Raw genomic sequence first — 25101 nt, forward strand, 5'->3', positions numbered from 1 at the left:
GAGATAACTGGAGCAAGTTGTGGGATCACTGAGAGGGGTTTATGAGCTCTGGCTGGGGTACCTGAGAATGGGGGGAGGGGACGTTCTGGACTGTGGTATCCTGGGGTCAGGGAGGGAGGTTTGGGAGCATTGGGATCGCCAGAGTCTGGCAGTATGAGGGGTTGCTAGGATCTGACAGTATTGGAGGCCATAGTCTAGCCACCTTGTAGGGGAGTGAGGCCCAGGGGAATGGGACCCAACTGACCTTGAGATCTTTTGGACCATCGGGCACCAACACACATTTCAGCGTGCCAGACTCCTTCCTGCCCAGCTATGGCCCTATTTGCGCCATTAGGCACGCCCCTCCCCCGAGCTTTCCCCAGTTTCTGTCTTTATTTTCCTGCCCTAAATTGCTTATTCAATCTTTAATAAACTTAACTTTCCTTAAACAAAAATTACCTCATAAAATACTCAAAGGTTCATTATGCACACACCTTCTCAGTCTTTGTATATTTTTTAAAAACCCGTAAGCCCCTAAAATGGCTCATAACAGAAAAACTGAATTTTCAACTTTCCAACTGAGAGAAAGAAATACATTTACAAAACAATTTTTTGTTGGCGAGCTCCACATCCAATGACAAGCAACTTAGAACAGTATCAGAGAGTGCCTCTATTCAATATTGATTTTAGTAATTTTGATAAACAGCGGTTTTGGAAACTGGTGGGAAGAGGGGAGGGTCTTGAATGGCTGGAGCCTTCTATGATTGACAGCTTAGTGGACAGGGACTTCATCTCACAGATTGATACTGGCAATGCACAATCAGACAGTGAGAGAACAGTCAGAGGGCGATAATTTGGGCCGCATAGTGGCTGTTTTGTAGGTGTTACGCGGCCTCCTAAGGACCCAAAATGGAATCCGGAATGCACGCGCACACTTTTAGCACGACGTGCACTGAACGCCATCTTGGTAAAGGCGTTTGCGCATGCGCAGATAACGAACACCGGCAACATGTAAAATAGGGAGAATATGCGGTAGATCAGTGTGTAAGGTAGATTTAAAGGGACAGATGCGACTTTTGAACTCAACGCTCCAGCCAATGCACTGTCTTAACCTTGCACGGTTAAACAGGTCTTACACAGCATGGAGGACCCTCCACCAGCGCTATTTAAAGGGATCATGCAGGAGTTACAGGTTAATTGCTGGATTATTGCTTCTGGCTGCTGATGCATTTGTACCTGTTTTTGGAGATCTACACTTGAATACTAGGACTAGGGGACATTAGCCTAAAAATTAGAGCTAGGACTTTCAGAAGTGAAGTTAGGAAACACTTCTACACGTGAAGAATGGTCGAGGTTTGTAACGCACTTTTGCAAATGACAGTTGATGCTAGCTCAATTGTTAATTTTAAATCTGAGATTGATAGATTTTAGTTAACCAAAGGTATTAAGGGATATGGGGCTAAGGCGGGTAAATGGAGTTAGGTCACAGATCAACCATGATCTCATTGAATGGTGGAACAGGCTCGAGGGGCTAAATGGCCTGCTCCTGTTCCTATCTTCCTACGTTCCAATACTCTACAAGGAGTGGGCTGGCTAGCTGACAGGTAACAGCAAGAGCCCTGGCAGAGTGGCAGGGGAAGGACAGGAATACTGTCATCCTGAGAGATTTACAAGGATGATACCAGAACTGAGAGGTTACAACTATCAGGAAAGACCCTGTATTTCCCCCATGCTCTGGAATGAATCATAATGATCAATGTTACATATCTGCCAGGCAGCCCACTCCTCTTCACATACTCATGAAACTGCCTGCACATGTTGCACCTGCAGTGCCAAAATAATTTATTTCCTAAAATGAGGTGTGTCTGAATCTAGTGCTTGCTGTCATGGTTGTGCTGCAGTACCTAATCTGGTGCTTCTTTTTGGTGCAACAACTGTAGTTGGAACTGTAGCTGGGTGGCAGATGAGTATCTGTGAGAGCCTCCTGAAATTGAGGTGGTTCTTGATCTCTGCAAGTATGGACTGGACAAGGTCCTGCTGCCAGCTACAGCACTTCCAAAACGGCAGGGACAGCCTAGTCTTGCTCACCTTCTGGCAGATGTGAAGAAATCAGAGGCGGCTGGTTGGAAGTATGGTGTGGATCTGTTGCCACTGGGAGAGTGATCATCATCATTCATCAGGCTAATTCAGGCCTCATGCCTGCCGATCTGTGGATGAGCAGAACCCAAAGCACCAATGCCATTGCTGAAGCCCTTTTCAATGACGGTTCATCTGATCAGCTAAACCGGCCAAGGAGGGGGTAATATTGCCTCCTAAGGCCTGTATGGCCAAAGTCTGAGCTTTCATGAGAGATGCAAAGAATGACATTATGGCATCTGCCATGAGGGGCTGCACTGCAGATGTCCCTGGATGTTTTAGAGCATCCAAAAATCATGGATCCCTGCCCTCATCAGTTTTGGATGGATGTGAGATGACCTCCTGCTTTCTGCTCTCCCTGTGACATCTCCACCTGCTCCAGCTCACTTCTGCCCTGTGTTTCACCCATATGGTGACCTCAAACTCATTAGCTAAATTCTCGGCAGTGGATCCCCCTAAGCTACTGCTTGAAAGATTGAGATCCTCAAAGGTGGTGGAGCCCAGCATGTGAGTACAAAAGACGAACCTTGATCTCTCACCCAAGAACTTCTATAGCTGGGTCAAAGAGTGCTGGCATGGTGAGCTCCCTTAAAATAAAGGCATTGTGCAACTCCCAGCGAAGTGAGCATTCACTTTCATGATGTTATTCTACTGGTGAGAAATGAGCTGCACATTGAGAGAGTGGATTTTTTTTCTGTTGATGTAGGTAGTGGAATTGAGCAAAGGAGCACATATGGATGCAGTGAGTATGACTCCTTGGACCTTCAGGAATCTTGCCACTCTAAAATTGCAGTGCCTTGTTATGCTACCATTGAATGTCCAGAATGAAGGAGATGAAATTGCTTGCTGTAGCAAATAATGTATTTGTAAATTACTTAATGCACCCATGAGCAGCTGTTTGGCCAATTTTACCAAGGTCCCCAGTAGTAGCCTGGAATGACCCCATGGCATAAAAAAGTGCAATGACTGTAGTTGAGATGAACTGTAGATCCACTTTTAACACGTGACATAACTCCATGAGGGTTTCATTTGGAAAGTGAAGCATCGTCAGGCGCTGCTCCTCAGTCAAATGTAGGTAGAAGCACCCCTGATGTGGGGCTACCATTGGATAGGTGCTTTGTGCCTCAGGTGCCTCCTCGCCAGCTTGGCATTCCTCCATTGCTCCTACTTTTCTTCTATTAGGAAAGCCATTGTGCCCTGTTTTGAACAGGGGGTGGGGAATAGGAGCTCCACAGAAAATGCAACAAGGCAGATAACAAAGTGGTTCTTCGCAAAAAGCAAAACAATGACGGAGAAATAGTTTTTAACTGCAGCTGTTAACATTGAATCTGGGCCTTTTAAATTCTCTTCCACCTGCCCCATCGCACTTAGCAACCCTGGACACCAGTGTAAAACAAATGTGAATATAAATTAATGCAAATGAGGTGGAAATGACGGGAAATGGTGTAGGAAGTCACCATGTCATTAGCATCTCATTTGCAAACGCCTTCGTAAAAATCTGGTGTTACAGATCTCCATCTGATTTACTATTGCCACTCAGCAATGGTGCCGTAAAATCAGGCGGTAGACACGGGAAAACTTCGATTCAAGAGTGAGATCCAGTCTCATCCAGACTGTGGTAAGATTAATGAATGAGATAAGCAGATTTTGTCTGAATATAATTGAGAACTTCTGTATTATAATTTTGCTGCATCAAACCAATTGTGTAATTATTTATGATAGGTTTAAAACGTAAATACTGCGGTTAATTTGCTCCAATTGTTGCTACAGGCCTTGTCATAAGCCACAAGGGACTATTGTACACCTGTCTTTTAAGCATTTGTTGATTTCAATGTCATTTATAATAGAAAATGTTAAACATTTCCATGACCACTGACTTATATAATGTCAAGTAAACGGAGTCACAGGAAGATGGTATAGTAGTTTCCTATTTGTTTTACCATTCTTGTTAAGACCCATGGGGACTTAACTCATTTCAGATGTTCAGGAAGCAGCAGTTGAACAAGCTGCCATTCAGAGAAATGGCCTGATGATCTTCATTACTGGCATGAAGAAGGACCATAGAAGATGAATCAAAGGCATATGGGGTGGAAATTCCATTATTAAAGACTGTTGGATTTAATTTGTCCTGAAAACATCTTGTCAGTTTTACAAAAAGGACAGCTGTCAAGCTGTTCAGATGCCTTTAAACAACATTAAATGTTGCTGCTTTTTAATACAGTATCCAGATGATATAGCAATCTGACTGTTATTTAATTTAAAACTAAAGCTGCTGTTTAAAGTGAATTTAGGGGTTACAGATTATAAGCCCTTCTCTCAAAACTGAAAGTTTCAGGGAAAACAATCAAGTACCAGAGAACTCAAAATATATTTTCTTCCTTTTTTAATAAAAGTGAAATAAGCTGAACTGGTGGCAGATAGATTTGCAGACTGTATGATGCTGCTGTGGTCTCATGCTGTGGATAGAGATTAAGGACGTGCATCATCTGTATTGTGGTCTAATTACTCCTCTTCCATTGCTAATAAAAGGGTACTTGAATTTCAGTGAGTTGAAATTCAATAAAAAATACAATTTTTTGTTATAGTCTAAAAATGTGCTGAATGTTGTCAGTATAAGTGAGTTACAAGGTTGTTACCTCTCTAAATTACATATGCACAAAGGAGAGAAAATCACATTAAGTTGCTTTGGACCTCACTATTGTTGCAAACAACTGAGTAAAATCAAAAAGTAATTTTAATCTGATATAATTACAGGGAAAGAACAGCTAATGCATATATAGTCATTATGAATGGTATTTTTTTATTCATCAGAAAAAGTTGCAGAGCAGATCAAGTTAATGAATTTTGTAGCTACTAATGATACCCATTATTAAAGAGGGTTACTTATGTAAAACACCTTGTGGGGAGAGGGGGGGGGGTTCCCCAGCTCACCTGACTGGCTATACCTGGATCCCATTGGTGGGCCCCACATGTGTCCTTCTGGAGGCTGATATGCCTTATGTCTCTCGCCACTGAAATACTGGGGGCTCAATTTTACGGGGAAATTACGGGTGCGTTGGTGCCGGGGGGCAGGCTCCGGAAATCGCAGAAATCCCATTCGGGTTCAGAACCCGCCGACTTCCGAGTTTCCCAAGGACGCACCTGTGTGCGCGCCGCCGTCCCGAAAACGGAAGACCCGCCGGCAATTAAAGCCGGCGGGCTGACAGTTAATGAGCCAAATATACCTCATTGAGGTACTTAAGGCAATTTGCTTGTGACAGATTACTTGGTTATAATGATTTTTAATTTACATGGGCGGTTTGCCCACTGCTTCTGATTCACGTCTGGCATGAAACAAGGCATGAAGGGCCGAATCAGGGATAAAGAAACTAAATAAAGTACATCAAAAACCATTGAAGGAAGTTAAAACACAAAATCAACCTACCTTTCCACCCTACTCCAATGTCCAATGTCTCCCTCTCCGATATCCCCTTCTTCATCCCCCCGATAACCCCCTCTTCACCCCCCCCCGATGTCCGCCCAACTTTCCCCTCTGCCCCCACCGATCTTCCCCTCTACCCCCCCGATCTTCCCCTCTCCCCCACCGATCTTCCCCTCTCCCCCACCGATCTTCCCCTCTCCCCCACCGATCTTCCACTTCCCCCCCCCTCCCCGATCTTCCATTCCAGCGCCGGATGACGTCTCGCTTTGCCCCCCCCTCGCATTGCAGCTCCTGACGGCAGCCACCTGTCAATCAGGCTGGCTGCCGGGCGCGAAACCCGGAGATCACGTTAATCATCAGCAATCACCATGCGATCGCGTCGGAAACGGTAACTTTTGTTTATGCCAGTTTGCCACGCGCACCTTCACCCCCCCCCACCACTGCCAACCCGCCACCATTTCAAAATTGAGCCCTGGGTATTAGTAGTATGTTAGAGAGTCCCTTCCACCTCGGTGTTGCCCCCTATCCATCACTTACCTTGGTTCCACCCCTTACAAGACAAAGCGGAAACTGGGAGAAACGGTGGAGACTAAACATAATCAGATCTCCCTTATTTCCTTGTGGAGGGGAGGGGTTCCACCAATCTCCCATCGAAGCTACAGTAGGAGACTGGTAGAACCTCTGTGAAATTTCAGGGCCGATTGCTCAGCCTTAATTTCATGTTTAATTCCCTGCTTTCTTGCTGCTGAAGTGATTAATGTTATAATCATTGGTCCATCCATCTAGGAACATTCAATATTTAACCCTGAGACTGTAAGCAGGTTTGCAGCATTTCTTGTGTTGCTTTGTAAAGTGTTTTTCCTACCCTAAAGTTTAATCCATACTGTATTAGACCAGAAGGCCAGTTTTACGAAACCACACTTCTGGCGGGAAGCTTCAGCCACCTGGAGCGCTAACCAGGAAATCATGGAGAGTGTGCTTGCAGTTTTCTGATCTGCACTTGGAGTGGGTGAGCACCATGCCAAGTACATGATTTCATAAAATCGGCACTTGTAGCGGCAACTGAACCCCACACCTATATATTTTTGGAAAGGTCATACTTTAAGCTGCATGTCTGAAGTACAAATGTTGTGCTAATTGTAGCTTAGAGTAATAGATTGATGTTAAAGACAAGAAGACTTTTATTTTGATAAAAAGTTTCGGGGCTGTTTTTTATTCCGACGCCCTTTTCTGACCCTATTAACATGGTAGTCCGTTCAATTTTTTTTATTTCTGCCTATGTTATACTGTCAGACTGGACAAAATTATAACATTATACATACTATATAAAATGGGAACTTTCCATATAAACACTTCTAGACTGCTTTGAAGGCATTTACAATTTCAAGAATAAGAAAATAACATTAAAAAATCAAATATTTTACTTTAATTTCTCTGTAATAAGGGTTATTTCACAACAAAATCAGCTATTTTGGACCATTTTATCTTCAAAATTTGCCTGGCTAGCCAACATTTTTGAGTCAGACAAGCTACTAGATGAGTATTGCATAGAATATTGAATGTCAGAGAGCATCTTGAGACAAGCCACTGAAGCCGGAGGATCACGAGCAATGTCGTCATCTTCAAAATTCTCACTACCTTCACCGCCAGAGAGAGAGGGAGAGAGAGGTGTTTTTACCCAGTAAACCTTTTATCCACTGAACCTGCAGAGGGAGACTGACTTTTAAAAAAAGGACAACTTTTGTTGGGTTTGTGGGCCTTGCTTTGAGGAGTGCTTTAATGTTTGGTAAAGTTGATGATGCAGTGAAGTTCTGACTTGTTGGTTAATTAGATATTGTAACATTTTATTGTAACATTTGGGTACCGAGTGTACAGAGTGTTAATTTATTGATCCATCCGATACAAGACACCTGGAGTAAGGAGGAAGGTCCTTGGTTTACGACCAGGACATGTCTCTTTTAATCTCCACTATGCAAGTTGTAAATTGTTGGTTGAATCATAGTATAACATTATTCAATCTTTTGTTAATTGGGACCGTAAATTTGCATAACATTAGACAAATTCTAACATTATACGGGTATAACAAGACACAAACTCAAAACTTGACTGTATTGCTAACACTAATTTCTAGGCTTATATGGGCTATATCATTTTGTTAGATGTAGTCTCCCAGTATGGAAAGAACAATGACCTGCATTACACTGTGTTGTCCAACTTTTGTAAGTTTTACTGGTGTGCATCTACCATTCAAACATGTTGCCTGTCACAAAGTGTTAATTTTTCTATCCTAAGCTTAACTGTATTGGTTTGTTGGAGCTGTTTATTTAGTATGACAATTGCCTTCCATGGCATTGTCCCTTTAACGAATGACAGGTTTTGATCAGGGACGCACACCGATCAAAACCCATGGAGCAGTGGTCATGGTCAGTTCGGATCCATTCTAAGGACTGTATTCTGGTTCTTATCTTAGCTTCACCTGCAAACTATCTGCTAGGTGGAAGCATTTTAACATTTGCTCAAATTGGTTTGGGAAAATTGGTGTGGCAACAGGATCATCCATAGTATAGCGCTGTGCCAGTCTTGCCACTTGAGACCTATCAGGATAATTAGCACAAAGAAATTCTTCCATTTCCTCCATGTCAGTCACACAAGTGTGACTTCCTCCTCCAGTGATCTCAGGTAACTGATGTTTATAATGTAATGTTTAGCCTCTTCTGTAGCCAGATTCAGTGAGGGCAAGGAGCTGTGCAAAACCAAAGGCAGTAATTGTCATGTCCACCTGATGTTGCTGCAAAGTTTTGCATATATGTCTTCATTACTAGATCTTCAGAATCAACTCAAACCCTAACAATTGTCTTCATTTCATTCATCTTTATAAAAGTATAGCCACCTTTGAATAACTAAAATAATCTTTTCCAAGGAATACATTTACACTTTGTGACAACTTCTGTTGTAAAATCTCCACTATGTGAAATATTTGCCTGTTCTTCATTAGAGGTAAATGCAGATGTAGGGCAGCCTGTGGCTACAAGAGGTTGGATTCTTAGCCAGGAGTTCAAATCCTAGTTTTGACTGACATTTTCACTCAATCTTCTTTGGGGGGAACGGAGGGCAACAAAAAAAAATGAAGTGCCTAGGGAAATATCCAAAGACTAGGCCATTCCTGTCCTCCTGACCAGGGCGCCTAGTGTATACAAGCAATGGCCCAGGTGAGTTAAAAGACATAAGGAGATGAAAGCAAATCTAACTAAGATAAAACTTAACTTTGCTGGTTTCAAGCTCAGATAAGGTTGGATTTTGTTTAAATTGAAAGCGCATTTTTGAGCTGGAAACTCACGGCTTTTCATTCTAAAACTGAAGAGGTGCCTACAGACTGGAGAAAGGCAGATGTTACTATTATTTTTTAAAAAGGTAGCAAAAGTGACGCAGGAAACTGGATCAGTGAGTTTGACGTCCATTGTGGGTAAAGTTATGGATATCCTTATTAAAGATAAGAGGGGAGTTTTAACCCCCCCCATGGCGGGGGGAAGGGTTAAAATTTCAAAAATCGGAAACCCGCATCCAATGCACCCTCTTCCAGTTTTAACACAGGCAAATTGGGGTGCGGGCGACTAATCTGCTCTTCAGAGGCGAGTCCGTAATTTAAATATTTTAATGAGGTTGTGTGTCTCAAATTTTACCACAGTTTTAAATTTAATGGCTGCGGGCTGGGTTTCCCAGGGCTCGGGAAACCCGGAAGCTGGAAGGAGGTGAGAACAGCCGGATCGAGCAGGGTAAGTGCCTTTCCAGCACTGCTTGTGGGCCCTCCACAGTCGCCCCCTCGGCCCGCAATCTCCTTTAAATGGGGTCTTGCCGTTAAATTCGACAGCACCTCCCGCATTTCGGGGTTTCCCGGCTGCTACAACCACTGCCTCCCCCCCCACCACCACCCCGCTCCCTCTCTGCTTCCCCATAAATATCGGGGTCAAGAATGTGGAGCATCTGGATAGAAATAAAATCATAAAAGATAGCCAATGTGGGTTCATGAAGTGGAAGTGTTTTCAATCTAACACTAGTTTTCTTTGAGGTTGTGACGAAGGAGCCTGATAGGGGTAAGGCAGTGGATGTGGTGCACTTGGTTTTCAGTAAGGCCTTTGATACAGTTCCTCTGGGAAGGCTGGTACTGAAAATAAAGAAAGTGGGAGTCAGTGGAAATATGTTGTGATGGATACGAAATTGGATGACCATTAAAACCAGAGGATGGTGGTCCAGGGATTGTCCTCAGCCTAGGACAATGTCACCAGTGGGGTCCCACAGGGGTATATTTTGGGATCTCATTTGTTTAATATCTTCATCAATGTTCTGGAGCTCGGAATCACAAGCACAATAGCTAACAGCCTGTGATGCGGGTGCGCAGACCGCCCGCTGCGCAGGTTGACGACGGGAAACCCGGTTGTGGAGAGTCAACGTCAGTGGGAGCAATCTTATCCAGGCTCTGCTCAGCTGGACACAGATGCTGAACCCTGGAGGCCATCCATGAAAAGGAGAATGATCGAGGGACAGCAGCGCATTTGCGTGGTGCTGGAACAAGTGCCACGCACACTCTCCACAATCACGCAGTGGATGGAGGAGTCCAACTCCTGCATGAGTGGAATGGTGACACAGCTACAGGAGGGAATCTCTGAGATACTGTCACAGGGAAGTGAGGGCATTTCTGAGATAGTGTCGCGGGTAAGTGCGGGAATGTCTGTGATGCTCGCCTCCATCGAGCTTCAAACACGGCTCAACAATGAGTCCATTGAGGGCCTGATAACGGCCCTTCGGACTCAGGGTGAGTAACTTTCTGCCGCCTTAAACAGGCAGGCAGATACTCTGGCACTGGCCTTACAAGGCTTCACACATGTCCTCTAAACTGTCGTCCAGCAGGGTGGTAAAAGTGATGTGGGCGTGGCCCAGGAGAGGGATGATGGCAAAAGGGGACATGGAAGTGGGGACGCCACTCAAAGTGTCCCCACGTCTCACCCGTTGCCCCCCTCTCAACCAGTACTCGCAATGCTGCCTCCTCTCTACGTGGCTGAGTCTGCCCCTGCACAGGTGCAGGTGGAGCAGTCTTTGGAGGGGCTCTCACGGGCACCGAAACCCAGAGGGTGTAGGCCCAAAATATCTAATCAGTCAGGGCATGAACAAGAGCAACCTGCCACTACCTGTGCTGCAGCCACAAGGGAATCACCGCGTAGAAGTACTGGTAAACGTAAGGCGAAGGTTTTGTGAGCACAAAGGGGATGCACAAGAGTGTTTGATGGTTTGTCATGCTTTTTTATTTATATTTGATTTTTGTTAATGGCACATTAAACATTATTATTGTCACCACGACTGCTACGTCTTGGCCATTCTTGACTAGCTTGTGTAATAAGTCCCTTTCATGAGGTTAACCGTGAACACCCACACTTGATGCCATCCATTGGGTCACCCTACAGTGGGTGAATGTGTAGTTGCACGACTATTTAGTGCTGGTGCCTGTGGTGCAGCACTGTGTTGTGGAGCTCCACGTGGCGGAGGTGGACAGCGTGCTTGGTGAGGCTGGTGATGTTGCTTGCCCTCGGATGAAGTGGACATCTAGCTATGGCGCCCCCCCCTTCCTGATGGTGTGAGTTTGAGGGGGTCCGCAAAGTAGGTAAATGTTTTTGCACAGCAGAGTTTAGGGTATAAATTAAGCATTTTGAGTGGAAAGACAAAGGTCTTGCAGCCAAAACTTTGTCTGAGGTGACAGAGTGCCTTGCTGCAATAAATGAGGTTTTCCCCCACTTGTCAAATAAACCTTTGCATCTCCCACTGGCTGTTGGCTGAAACACATGTGCTCCAACAGGGAGTGTTTCCCACAGCACGGGAAACATGCTGAGGATCCTTCAAAATTGCACCGCTGCCAAAATCTCTACTCAATGAGGTCTGTCAAGTACCTCAAGTATCTAACTAACTATCTAAAGCAGCATCCGAACCCACTCTGGGATTCCGCCATTTTAGGAGCCCCCAATGCACCCGCTCAGCCATCCGAAAATTGGCCCCATTGTGTACAATAAAAGGTATAATTCAGCACAGTTCCATGTATGTCTTTTCCTGAACGCTGCCTCCAAAATCAATGGATTTTCAAACACTAAATTCTGTAAATCTCACTGTTTTTAATGTGGCATGACATGTAAGGTCTGTAATTTTGGAACACAAAATGATTTCCAAAGGCCTGTCTTAATGAATAGATTTGATTAGCATAAATAATTATAGATCATAACTATTTTGCTGCTGTTGGTTACTTTATTCATGATACCCTGTACTCAGTAGTAATTTATAATGGTATGGTTATTAGAAGCTATTTTTGCAGGCACGACCATACATCTACAGAAGGAAAACAATCTTCTGGGCAGTGGTGACATTTTCTTCGTTTAGTGATATGACAAAACTTAAAGCATCCTCTGTACAGCTGTCATTTGAGTAACTTTATTACTGAAATACTGTTTCTTTTTAGATCACTCAGATCTGATTCTTCATGAAGTTATAGCTCTTTGAAATATCTATTACGAGTTTTGGAGAAAATCAAGATTTGAGCTTTTGGTAGGAAAACTTTAAATGAACATGGAATTAAATTATGACTTAAAAAACCTTAAGGATGAAATTGTAGATGGATTTTCTGACTTTAAATAACTCAAGTTGCAGATTAATTAAAAAGGTCTGAAATTTAACATTTTCTTCTTTTTTTGAGATATTAATATAGAACGTTTCTGTAGCAAAAATAGAAATTTTGTCCAGGAATTTCCTCGGAGCTGCTCAGAGTTTCTGCTGGACTTCCAGCGAAGTTACGTCGCAGAGTGGGAGCAGCTTCGAGGAATTTCCCATTCGTTGTCTTATTCGTCGCAAATGTATACGGTAAGAAGCCCGGGGAACTCATTTCAAAATGGAGTCTGTGCCTTCCCTAAGTCTAAAATGGTTGACTGCCATTTGTGAGAATAGACAGGCTCTTATTGATCAGAGTACAGGCTTTATTTGGTCCGGGATCATTGGGGGCATTGTGCTTGATATGCTATTTTATATATTCTGCAACCAGCAACTGATAGTTGAAATAATGTCGTAACTGTGGCCGGAAAGCAATACAAAGCTTCATGGACACATATGCAGCTTTATGGCTGTAGTGATGGATGAATCTGGCTTCCCAAAACATAGCCCATTATTTATGATTTTTTTTGAGATGACATGGTCACCTGTTGACTTAACATATGACTACCATGTCAATTGTGTAGGATCTGTAATCTCATCAAAGCTGGCTGGTAAAGCAATACTAGGGCGGGGGAATGGGACTAGCTGGATTGCTCTTGCATAGAGCCGGCATGGATTCGATGGGCTGAATAGCCTCCTTCTATGTTGTAACCTTTCTATGATTCAAAGGTTCTGCAGTTCGGACAGAATTTCTGAGACAATCCTGGAACCTCAGTTGAGCATCTCCTCGGCAGAAAGGGTCATTATCAAAATATTGTGCAAGAAGTAAAAATTGGAAACTCACCTCACCACGTTCTGAGAACTTCATGCAGCAGTGAGCGCTCCATGGCTGGGTTTTCTACTTCTGTGCTTTCCAGCCTGCAGTTTTTTTCTTATTAAAATGAATGGGCGGAAGGTCTCTGGCAGCCAAATGTAGGAGCAAAAAGCCCAGCCTTTAATTTCATGCCTTTATCAATAGATCATTTCTAGTTTATTAAAGTTTTGCTGAAAAGTTTCAAAAAAGGCCAATCCCTTATGAGACAGTATCGAGCTATGTTTGTATGTATGATGATACCGTGCAATATTGCCCAACTTCTTAACTCTGTACACTATATTTATTTTAAAGAAAGAAAGACATGCATCTGTGTAGCACTTCATTACATCTCTCAGAAAAATCTCAAAGCGCTTCACATACAATGAATTACTTTGAAGAGTAGAGGCTATTGTTATGTAGCAAGCAGCAGACTATTGGTATACCAAAACACCAATGAGATGAATGACCAGTTAATCTGCTTTTGGTGATGTTGGTTGAGGGAAGAATGTTGGCCAAGATACCAGGAGATGCTATGCTCTTCAGATAGTGCCATAGGTTCTTTCACATCCACCAGAGAAGATTGTTGGTTTAGCATCACATTTCAAAAAGGGCTTCTGACAATACAGCACTCCTTCAGTGCTGCACTGTCGTCTCAATCTAATTTATGTGCTTAATCTTGTAATGGGGTCTAAATCCACAACCTTATGATTCAGTGCTGTAATTGGGTCCTGCAAGTGATACCACTATTGGAATTGATAGGAGATGTAGAGAGAACAACACTTAAGTTCCAGTGTGCAGTGTTACTGCACAATAGGGCAAGTGATAGCTCTGAGCTGTACAACCTAAGGCTCCTTGATCATGATATTATACCTTGTTCACAGGAGGTCTAGCACAACACTTGAAGGGGAAATAGTGTTTAAATTTAAAGTCCGAACCCAAAACAATCACTCAAAGTAGCACTTGTGTTACCTGCCATTAACTTACAAAACAGTTCTACTATTTAGTTAACAACCGAGAAATTTGAGCGTGCCCAAAAACAGGGGCAGTGGGATTGATCCCTGTGGCTGAATGGGTAGGCCTAAGGCCCACTTAATATTGGGCCTCGGGCCTAACTATCATCGAACTGGCGCGCTGTGGACACCTCATAGGTGTCCCCAGGCAGCTTGCCAGAGAAGAGGACTCGAAGATCGGGTTGCTGCAATGCCAACAGTGGCCCCCAGGTAAGTCCTTAAAGGGGACTGGGAGGGTGGTTAGTGGTGGCTAGGAACGGGGAGGGTGAATAGTGGTGTGCAGCGATCGGGAGGAGGGGGGAGAGGTGGCCTGCAGCGGCCCACATAGTTTGAATGTGGTGTCGGGAAGAGCACGCCTGCATTTAAAGAGGAATTCAGGCGTGATTTAATTTCAAGGTTAATTGCTAGGCTGCTTGGATATACAGCAGTTAAAATTTGTACTTGATCAAAGTCTACATAGGATGACAACTCTGTCCTGTGTGAACTTCTGTTCACAGGAGAGGAAAATACTGAGAGTGACTGATAATCATGGTCAGAAACAGTATCAAAACTATTTCAATAATTGTGAAGATCTGCTTTGTGTCGTACTAGACGGCGTTTTTATCAGTCGGAGCCATTGTCTGAAAAAAATGTCTTTTTATTTGTTCTCAGGATGTGAGTGGCATTGACAAGGTTGGAATTATTGCTTTTCTCTGCGTGCCTTAAGAAGATGGTGGTGGGCCTTCTTAACAGTAATTGCTTTACAACTGCGTGGCTTGTTAGGCCAGTTCACAGGACATTAAGAGTCAACCAGAGTGGGGCCTAGAGTCACGTGTAGGCCAGACCGGGTAGGGGTGGTAAGTTACTTTTCTGAAGGACATTAGTGAACGAGTTGGGTTCTCACAATGATCTGATAGCTTTCAAGGTAATTTTTTTCTAGTGTCAAACCGTATATTATCAAATTTATTGAAATCATCTGAGTCTCTGCGAGAACTGGAATGCACCAATGTGGAAATGGCACTAATGTCCTATTGCAGCTATCTTATCAAATACAAGAAGTTGCTAGTGATACAACATTATACTTCAGTAAAGACTATGAAATTGAAAGGTTACAGGTAGCATTGAACAATTAGGTTGACCACCGGTTAAAAAAAATTATCTTCTTGGCTTCAGTGGAAATGACCAAATCAAAGAGTATAACTGCTGAACATCGGGGAATCTCAAGTTACCTCCTGGTTAGTCTGGGTTATGTGTTTACCAGTGACATTTTCAATGAGTTGCTCTTAATGTCCCAACCAAGGATCCAATCTCATTCTAAGTGGCACTGATACTGGAAAATCTGTGTACAGAAAACATGCATTGAATAGTATGTTTGTTAAAGCCTGCCTTGCAAACTATGATCTCTATGCTTTGTGTGGAACACATGAGAAATGAAGTAGGTTTTCTGTTTTGCATTGGGTTTTCTTGAATACCTATACCAGACATAGAGGAGCCCCCAGACCCTACACTGAAGAAGAATTTATTCTTCAATAAATTTTCTACTTCTTATGATGTACTTTTCAATTCGTGGCTGCCTATGAAAAAACCTAACATGAGCACTACTAGAAGCAATAGACCAGACAACCGACCTGCTACCCTATGACAAACTAGGGAATGAGCTATCCAAGTTAATTCAGTCCATATACCAAAAACCTCCAGTGATTGTTCTGTCACTCGGGGTCTGTGCTAATGGAGAGGAACATTGAAGTACTACTGATGCAACTGGAGAATCTGCTTATTAATTTACATAATCAGATCTGTATTGTAATAGGCCAACCCCAAGCTTCTGAGACTCTTCAAAATGAAATCCTTTGCAGCGTCGAAGTTCTAATTCCAGCCTTTACAAATCAGATAGAATTCCTACTGCTGCAGCTGGCAATCAACAATGACCAAATTAGATTAGGAACACTGACCATGCTGAAGCATCCTATCAATACTGCCCATTCGTGCATGGAAAGTCAAAAGTATCTGATTCTGAATACAACTTCTAGCTAAGAATCACAATGTGAAGAGAATATACGTTCAGGTAATATATACCATGGCCAGTCACAGTTACATAGAGCTGGAGCGAGGGAAGGAAGTGTTGGAATTTATTATTCAACAGTCAGCTCCACCCACCGAGAAGAATAAGAAAAACAGAAAGCACAGAGAAGCTTTGCAACATAATTGCAGATGTGGTTATAGACAAAGATTTGCAGACTATGAAGTATCGATGAAAATGATGACCATGACATTGACAATGGCCATTCCTACGAGAGCTTGTGATGACAATGTGGTACATTAACTCCAGTCTGTTATTCCTCAGTGTACCTTGGAACGAAACAGTGGAAAACTGGAATGACATAATACCTTCTTAATCATGTAAGGAATCTTACAACACCAGGTTATAGTCCAACAGTTTTATTTGAAAATCACAAGCTTTCGGAGGCTTTCTCCTTCGTCACCTGATGAAGGAGAAAGCCTCCGAAAGCTTGTGATTTTCAAATAAAACTGTTGGACTATAACCTGGTGTTGTAAGATTCCTTACATTTGTCCACCCCAGTCCATCACCGGCATCTCCACATCATGGCTACTATCTTAATCATGAGGAGCATTCAAATCCTCCTAAACCTCACACACTGCTGACACTGTTCTGTATTAGAGAAAAGACATACGTACTTCTACTCTGACTTACTGCATTCACGGTGAAAGTGCAAATAAACTCCAATTTTAGTTGATTATCTGTGGGAGAATTCAGAGAAATCTACGCTCCTGAACCAGTGGGAAGATAATCTGTTGCGGCATTTGTTCAAAACTCCGGAGGCAATTGAAGATGAGGTGTGAATTGTTCAGCTTAGTGAAACAAATGACCAACCAATTGCATACCTGTCACCTTTATGTACAAGACAAAAACTTTCTGTATAAATGTTTAGGTATGGTGCTACAGCTGACCCAAAGCAAAGTGGTAAAGAAAAATCTTCAGGAGATGCTACAGAGTGTTCCACACAATTAAGCTACACAGGGAGAGAATGTAACTACTGGCGTTGGTTATTGGGCAGTATCCCACTTGGATACAACCTGATTAAACTGAAAGATCTTACAAAGTTAAATATTTTTAAGAAGATTGCAAATTTCTCCATATTATTAAGGACAATGCAGACATTGAAATAATAAAGATTGTAAGCACACTCATTTTATACTGTGGACGTATCAGGGGTCAAATTGGTCTTTATGTCAATGGAAAAGAAAATCGAATGTGGTGTAAAACGGGCTGCTCGTTCACTATGAATCAGGCTACTGGCAAAGACCAATTTTACCTTCATCATGTCACATTCTCCTTAGGATCTCATTCTGCTCAGAATGGAGACTGACGTTCTACACAATGTGCCAAGCCATCTCAATATTAAAAAATTTTGAATGAAGGTTGACATTAAGCATTTGACAATGAAGTTAATTTGATAAAGATCATAATCCTGTTAGTCAGAACCATTCAATCCAGTGAAGACCAATCCACCTATAAATTCCCCAGAATGTCTGAATTGCTGGAGCTCATCAAGACTAAGTCAACAGAGGATGAGGCCTTCTGTTCAAAAGTTTACCATGGATGTCTGTACATCCCTCATGAAGCTGGAACCTTTATTAAATGATAACAGTGAATTAATTAAAATGTGCCTGAATAGTGTTTTCAGTTGTCCACATCTGGAGACCAGCAGGCCAATGAAAGTATAAACATGCAGGATCTTATGAAGCAATTCTTACTTTTGGATTTGTCATCTGGTGGGCGTCAGTCTGTATTTAAGAACATAGAGATTTGATACAATCCACAATGGACTGTGGACAAGAAAATGCAATGGAGACTACTTTGTAGCTCCAGATGTTTAACCCGGAAAAAATTGCCATTAACAATAAAGTTCCATACCATAACTTGGTGGCTATTATTGGATGCATGATGTTTCGCTGCACAGATCCATCACTTGTTGTAAGTGATATAGCCATTGGAAGTTTGTACGTACTACTTTATATCCAGTTACGCTTTGAAGGGTTGCCTGTGGATCATAAAGATACAGTTGTGCAACATCTGGAAGCCATCAAAGGTGGGTTAAATTGTCTTAATGCTTAAACAACCCTCTTTCAAATGTACGCTGATATTGGCAAGGTTCTGTCAAAATGCATGGCTCATGACCAGTTGAACACTCTGCTCTTCATGATTTTTAAAGACTTTATTGGCAAGCAATGCAACAGTTCCAATGTGGTTTCTATCATCATGGAAGTCCTTATTAGAAAATGTGGAGATAGCCTTGTTGATGACCCTGGAATAATTAAAGTACTGTACAATCATTTGGAGTCAATTATTCAGTGGCATGTGCTAGGTGACACATTCGATCTCCATTCATGCTTCACAGAATGCGCTAGTGGTTTTGCCCTGTTTTCTCACATACCCTGTTCCATTTGACAAGTACGTTTGTGACATGTGGAAATTGCTACTAGGATAATACACTAGCCGCAACCTCAATTAAATACTTACTGGATAACTTAAAGTTACCGTATGATGACAACAAAGAATGCCTTGACAAAGATGTAACAAATTCAGCAACTCAGCAGCCTTTAGCTGTTATCTGTGATCTTCATTAAATGATAGCTAACCTGACTCAGAAACACTGATAAACATTCTATACCCCCTGTTGTTCAGCTTAACTTCCTGTGCACGGTTTCTCAGGATTTCCTTAGTATTCCAAAAGATTGGAAAACCCTCAGCCAGCCTCAAAAACCTAATAACATTGATGCTTGTGAATATTCAGCTGACATACTTCAAGCTGTCCTGACACAGGGGAAAGGTTATGATACAAACATAAAAGAAAAAGGAATTTGGGATGAGATCAAGAATTCAGGAAACTCCACAAGGGTGGCAAGCACAATGACCATGTGTACTGTCCCATATCTCATTAGCATTGTTTTAGCAACTCCTGTCCTTGTTAACATCCTCAAGAATTAGAATCACTGTAGCTGTCTTCTTTGGCGAGCTTTGAAAACATTCAGTAGTGTCGGAGTTGTTAATCACAGATATTCATATGGAAAGCTTGCTTTGATGCTTGATCAATGTATTATTCAGTGGCTGTTTATAAAAGGTTTGGGAAATGCTGCAATTGGTGCTTCTCACAAAATAGACACTCCACTAAGTTGTTGTCTGCAATGGTTTCTGTGATAGACGAGAGGTCCAAACCCAACAGTTTCATTGCAGTATCTATCATATCTAAGGTCCTAGATCAGCTGTAAGAGAATTATGCAAATTTTATTCTTATCAATGTAACACTTGCAATTGGTCCTCTCTATGAAAATTAACATGACAAAGTGAGAGCTGTGACATTTCATGTACTTGGGAAACTAATCAGAATAGCAAATATGCAACTGAGCCATGTAATTAGGGAGCACATCTATTCAATCTTGATCTCAATGTTGATCTCCCTGCTGCATCTCAATGAGGTAGTAAAGGTCTGCAAATCAGTGCTGAATTTGATTTGTCGAATAATATGCGATATGTTTCAGGAGCTTTCATTGATGGAGAACGTATTTGATTATGGAAAATATTTCAACATCTCCAAGCACATCAGCAAAGACTTGCCCGACAAGGTCATCGTCTACATAATAAGCTGCATTCCCTTCTTCAGCAGTACATGAGCTGAGATGAGAGAAAATGCAGTCACATTTATAAGTTTTCTCATGGAGTGCATCACTAGATTGCTCTCTACAGATCTGTGAAGAGATTATTGCGTTGCTATTAGATCATGTGCAAAGTGTCAGAATTAAAGGAACCTTGGCAATACAATACTTCTACATGTATTAAAGATCATCAGAACAAAAATATTGTGAAGTGAGATTCACTTGCATTGTGTTTGGAAAGCATGTGTAAATTAGAGGAATTCTGATATGGAAAATGCCCAGAAGGAAGAAAACATCACTATGGAAGCAGCCCAAACTACCCTACAAACAACATCAATGCCCCAAATGGGAAGCTGATTGCTTCCTGGCCACTGTCTGAGGCTGAACTAGACTGTTCACAACCTCTGCATCCTATTTGACCCTGAGCTGAGCCCATATCCTCTCCATCATCAAGAACGCCTACTTCCACCTCTGTAATATCTCCCGTCTCCGCCCTGCCTCAGCCCATCTGCGGCTGAAGCCCTCGTCCATGCTTTTGTTACCTCCAGTCTCGACTATTCCAATGCTCTCCTGGTCAGTCTTCCATCCTCCGTAAACTACAGATGATCCAAAACTTTGTTACCTGTGTCCTAACTCGCACCAAGTCCTGTTCACCCATCACCCTAGTGCTTGCAGACTTACATTGGCTCCCGGTCCAGCAGCACCTCGAATTTAAAATTCTCATCCTTGTGTTCAAATTCCTCCATGGCCCCTCCCTATCTCTGTAACCTCGTCCAGCCCTACAACCCTCCGAGAACTTTGCATTCCTCCAATTCTAGCCTCTTGTGCATCCCCGATTTCCTTCGCCCCACCATTGGTGGCCATGCCTTCAACTGCCTAGGCCCTAAGATCTGGAATTCCATCCCTAAACCTTTCTGCCTCTCTATCTCTCCTCTTTTAAGACTTGAAACCCACCTCTTTGAACAAGCTTTTAGTTTACCTGTCCTATTATCTCCTTATGCGACTCGGTGTCAAATTTTGTCTAATAACGCTCCTGTGAAATGCCTCGGGATGCTTTGCTACGTTAAATGCACTATATAAATGCAAGTTGTTGTTGTACACACTATTTCTCTGTAAAGAATATCAATGCCGTAATCACCAGCAGCAACAAGCTCCAATATCACTTATAGGAAAATTAATTTTTGAATAAAGAGTTACTTAAAGAACTAGCTACATTTATGTTACAAATAGTATTTATTTATAAGTAACCCTTTTAAGTTTTCTTTTGCCTTTTAAAAATGTTTTTTTTGTTCATGCACACAACCAGTACCATTCCCTAACTGAGAAGAAAGGTGGGCAACTTGCTGCCAGGCCTCTGGCAATGCCAATCCTGAGTGACCCGTGGTGCCTCACCTTTCAATTTTACTTGCCCATCTTCTACTTGACTCTCCCTCCCCCTGATAGCCCAGTGGAGATTGAGGACTTGCTATGTGAGGGGGTGTGAGCACAAACTCACATCCCACCACTTCTTGGTGCAGTTTCTTCAACCACCAACATACTTTGCCACCAGCATCACTTGTCCTTCAGTGTGGGCATCAGACCAACTGCATCAGTGACACCAAATGGTGTCTGTTGGCATCAACTGTGACAGGTATTGGGGAAAAAAATGAACCGAACCCTAAATAAAATCACCCCTCAAAACTCCTTTATAGCCCTGAAAATGTGAGAGTCCGTTCTCATACAGCTTTTCACTTGATGAGAGCACAAATTGGAGAATTGAACGCAGAGTCATTGGACATGATTTTAGCCTGGAAAAACGCATGGGTTGGGGGTGGGAGGGGGCAGTAACAATTGCAAAAATCTAAAACCCGCCTCCAACCCTCCCATTTCCAGTTTTCACGGGGGCGTGATGAGGGACGGTCAACCAACCCGATCTCAGGAGGCAAGTCGGGCATTAAAAGCTTTTAAGGAGGCTGTAGGCCACCATTTTCAAAGCTTTTTTGATTTTAGCCCCTGGGGGCCGGGATTCCTGTGCCTTCTACTTCATGCCATGTGAGAAGAGGCAAGAAGGCCCAAAACTGCAGGTAAGTGCCTTTATAGCACTGCTTGTGGGCTTGGCTCTGGGCTAAAATCATGCCCATTGTGCCTGATTAGTTTTCTTTTCCTACTGTGCCTAGTGGCACATGATGCTACCCATTTGTTCCACTGCTGTCAGTCTGGAGCAAGATATTTGACTCCAATTGGAGTATCATCTTGCCTTACAACCACCAGATTGTGGTTCTCCACAATTGATGTTTATATTTGCCGGTCTGTAATAGACTCTTCTTGTATCTGGGTTGTTCAGGCAACAAAAGGCATTTTCAGGTGGACAGATCATTAGACTGACTCACAATCCCCTACCAAGAAAACCAGTGCCCCTACCAAGAGGACCGGTGCACCGCCTTTAGACTGGCTCCTACCTTTTGACCTGTCTGGCTTGGGTAATCCTACCAGGAGTTCTACACCCAGCAGCATAGCTCTAAGGGTCGTAGGAGCACACAAGCCTTTCCACCACGTCAAATTGTAGCACCCAGGGAAGGCGCCTGATTAGTAGTTCTCCCAATTTTCCAGCCATTTATTTAAGTGTCCAAGAAATCAGGAATGCCCAAATAAGGTACGCTTCCTTCTGTGCCCAGTTCAATCTGTGCTCTCATCAAGCGATACACTGCTATGGAAGCAAAGTCTTGCATTTTCAGTGTTTAGGTGCATATATGAAAAAAAAGACGTTATGAATATACGCCAGCTCTTTCCACAGGAGTTCTCCTGATCTCCCGCCATAACTTTGGTGGAAGGTTGGTGGAAACCTTGGAGAAATTGTGCGAACAGCAGTTTAAGCTGTTTCTGTGGGATTTCCACTGGAGTTCCACTGGGAGATTGGGAACCCTCATGGAAATAATACCTCCTCATGTCACCACATTTAGATGATTATAAACCATGTAAACTTCACTACATTCAATTCATGATGTCATCTGAATCTCTTTGGTAGATTATTCCCTTATTTCATTATTCTGCACATAATCCACCTGAACCCCTGAAAAAGATTGCGACTTCATAATCACTCCACCCTTGTTTAAATTACTTCCTTGCAATTAATCCCAGGTATGTTTAAATATATGTATGTATATTACTCACCTGTGCAACATGTTATTGATCATTGTGTGTTCAAGGAAATGTTTTAAAAATGAATTCTTGGTAAACAGGCAGTTGCGCAGTGCAGCCCCCATTATCTGCCATAATGGGAGGAATCATTCTCTAATGAATGATGTAGCATCAGGAACAATCACGAGTCTCAAGTTTGATCATATGAAAACAGCAATTACCTATACATGAGATTGAAAACAAGTACAATGAAACCTGTATAAACGGACACTCCCAAAAAGTGGACACCTGCAAAATAACGGATATTTATTGAGAGTCCCAATTAACTTACATTGTAAAATCTACAAGAGGCACTCTGAAACCACAGATACTTGTAAATTATGAACTACAAACCCAGCTTTCAATGCGCCAAGCCCTTTTACACCTTAATACACGTGACACAGCCTGACTTTAAAATGTTCAAAGTACCTATTGGTATCTGAGTCTGGAGATAATGATGACCGATGGATTGTTACTGGATTCCTTTTTGTCCATGCCGGTATCGGGGTTTCAGTCATCCCTGCAGCTGCTGTCCCTGCTTCCAAAAGCAACCTTGTTGACAACGTATGCTAAAAGATACACACGCACCCAACCCTACGCGGACCCAGAAGATGCACGCGCACCTGACCCCACGTGATGCAGTTGTCCGTCTTCTGAGAGTGTCGTTAGGAACCGGTACCACTGTGCAGGTACTGTACTTAGCATATCAGTTATGTTCTTATATCTGCTTCCAAACTTAAATTCTTAGCATTGTTGCAGCTGATTTGGTGCTGGTCATAATCTCAGCTGGCTCTTCAAGACTGTTGGGAAGTTTTTTTACAGTACATGCAATGACGATTTTGAAAATAAGGACACTTGCAAAAAAAAGGACACCTGATGCCAGTCCGTGAGGTGTCCATAATTTACTTATTTCACTGTACAATACAAATTGAATTTAATCCTTCTTGAGCTGTGAAGTTGATTTACATTAGTCAGGAGGATACGGTTGTTAATACTGTACAATGAGGTGACTGTTCATGAAAGGCTTTGCCCCACGAATATTCTGTCAGATAGTCAGTAAACCAGATAACTGCCGCAGATACCACTGGAACATAGGGGTAAATTTTGCAAGGTGAGGCTCCTGGCATGGACCAGAGAATCTGGCTCAGAGATCAGCACGCAAAATTCACAGCACTCTTTATTCTCCTCGTTCAATTCTTCGCTATGTGCTTAAATTGAGTGAAGCTCCAGAATGGGAGCTTCATCTCACAAAATTGACCCCATAATTACAAAAATAAGAGAACATAATTTAGCTTTGCAGGATTCTTTTTTAAAATAGAAGTAAAAGAAGCACCACTGAAAGTAGATACTGGCACAACAACTGCTTAGCTTTCCTTAGAGCAAAAAAAAATCCACATTATTTGTGCATTGATGTGTCTAGGGAATAGAATCACTGGAAAATTTAGTGAACAAGTCATAACTTCATGCATGTTTTATATTTTCTAAATACAGGGGAGGAATTGGGCAGGTCATTATGGGCTCAAAATAGCAACTTAAGAATAAGGAGTGAAATATGGTCTACATTTTATAGAATACTGGTAGATCTCCTATGGGACTGGTTGTGGATAGTTGGAGAATATGTTGTTTGATAAGGAGAGGAGGATTATGTGGAAAACATTACTGTAGAAATGGTATTATAATAAAATGACTGCAAGCAATTGGAATAAGGTTGTATATTAGGTTTTTATATAACTAGAGGTTTGGAAAAAAGAAATGACAGGTAAAATTAATGAAGGTGAAATATGTGAAACTATAGTAAAATGTATTTTTATGTATGTCATGTGTATGTATTTATAAACTCCAAACAATTGGAAATTGGCATAAAATTTCATTGACAAATGTGAGGAGGGAAACAAAAAAATACAAACATGCAAGTGACTACATAGAGAAACTTGGCAGTCATTTGCCACACAACAAGATCAGCAATTAGATGAATGACCAGTCAGTTTATCTTGGGTGGTGTTGTTTGATGGAGAAATGTTGGCCAGGACACCAGGAGAATTCTCTGTCGTTCTTCAAATAGTGTTAAGGGATCTTTAACAGCACTGGAACAGGCCAACTTGGTTTATCATGTTATCCAAAAGACAACACCTCTGACAATGCAACGTCCCCACAGTATTGGAGTGTCAGCCTAGATTAGATGCACTGAGCGTAGATTAGAAGCACTGTGA

This window comes from Heptranchias perlo, chromosome 29 (assembly GCF_035084215.1).
Source record: "Heptranchias perlo isolate sHepPer1 chromosome 29, sHepPer1.hap1, whole genome shotgun sequence".
Taxonomy (NCBI): domain Eukaryota; kingdom Metazoa; phylum Chordata; class Chondrichthyes; order Hexanchiformes; family Hexanchidae; genus Heptranchias; species Heptranchias perlo.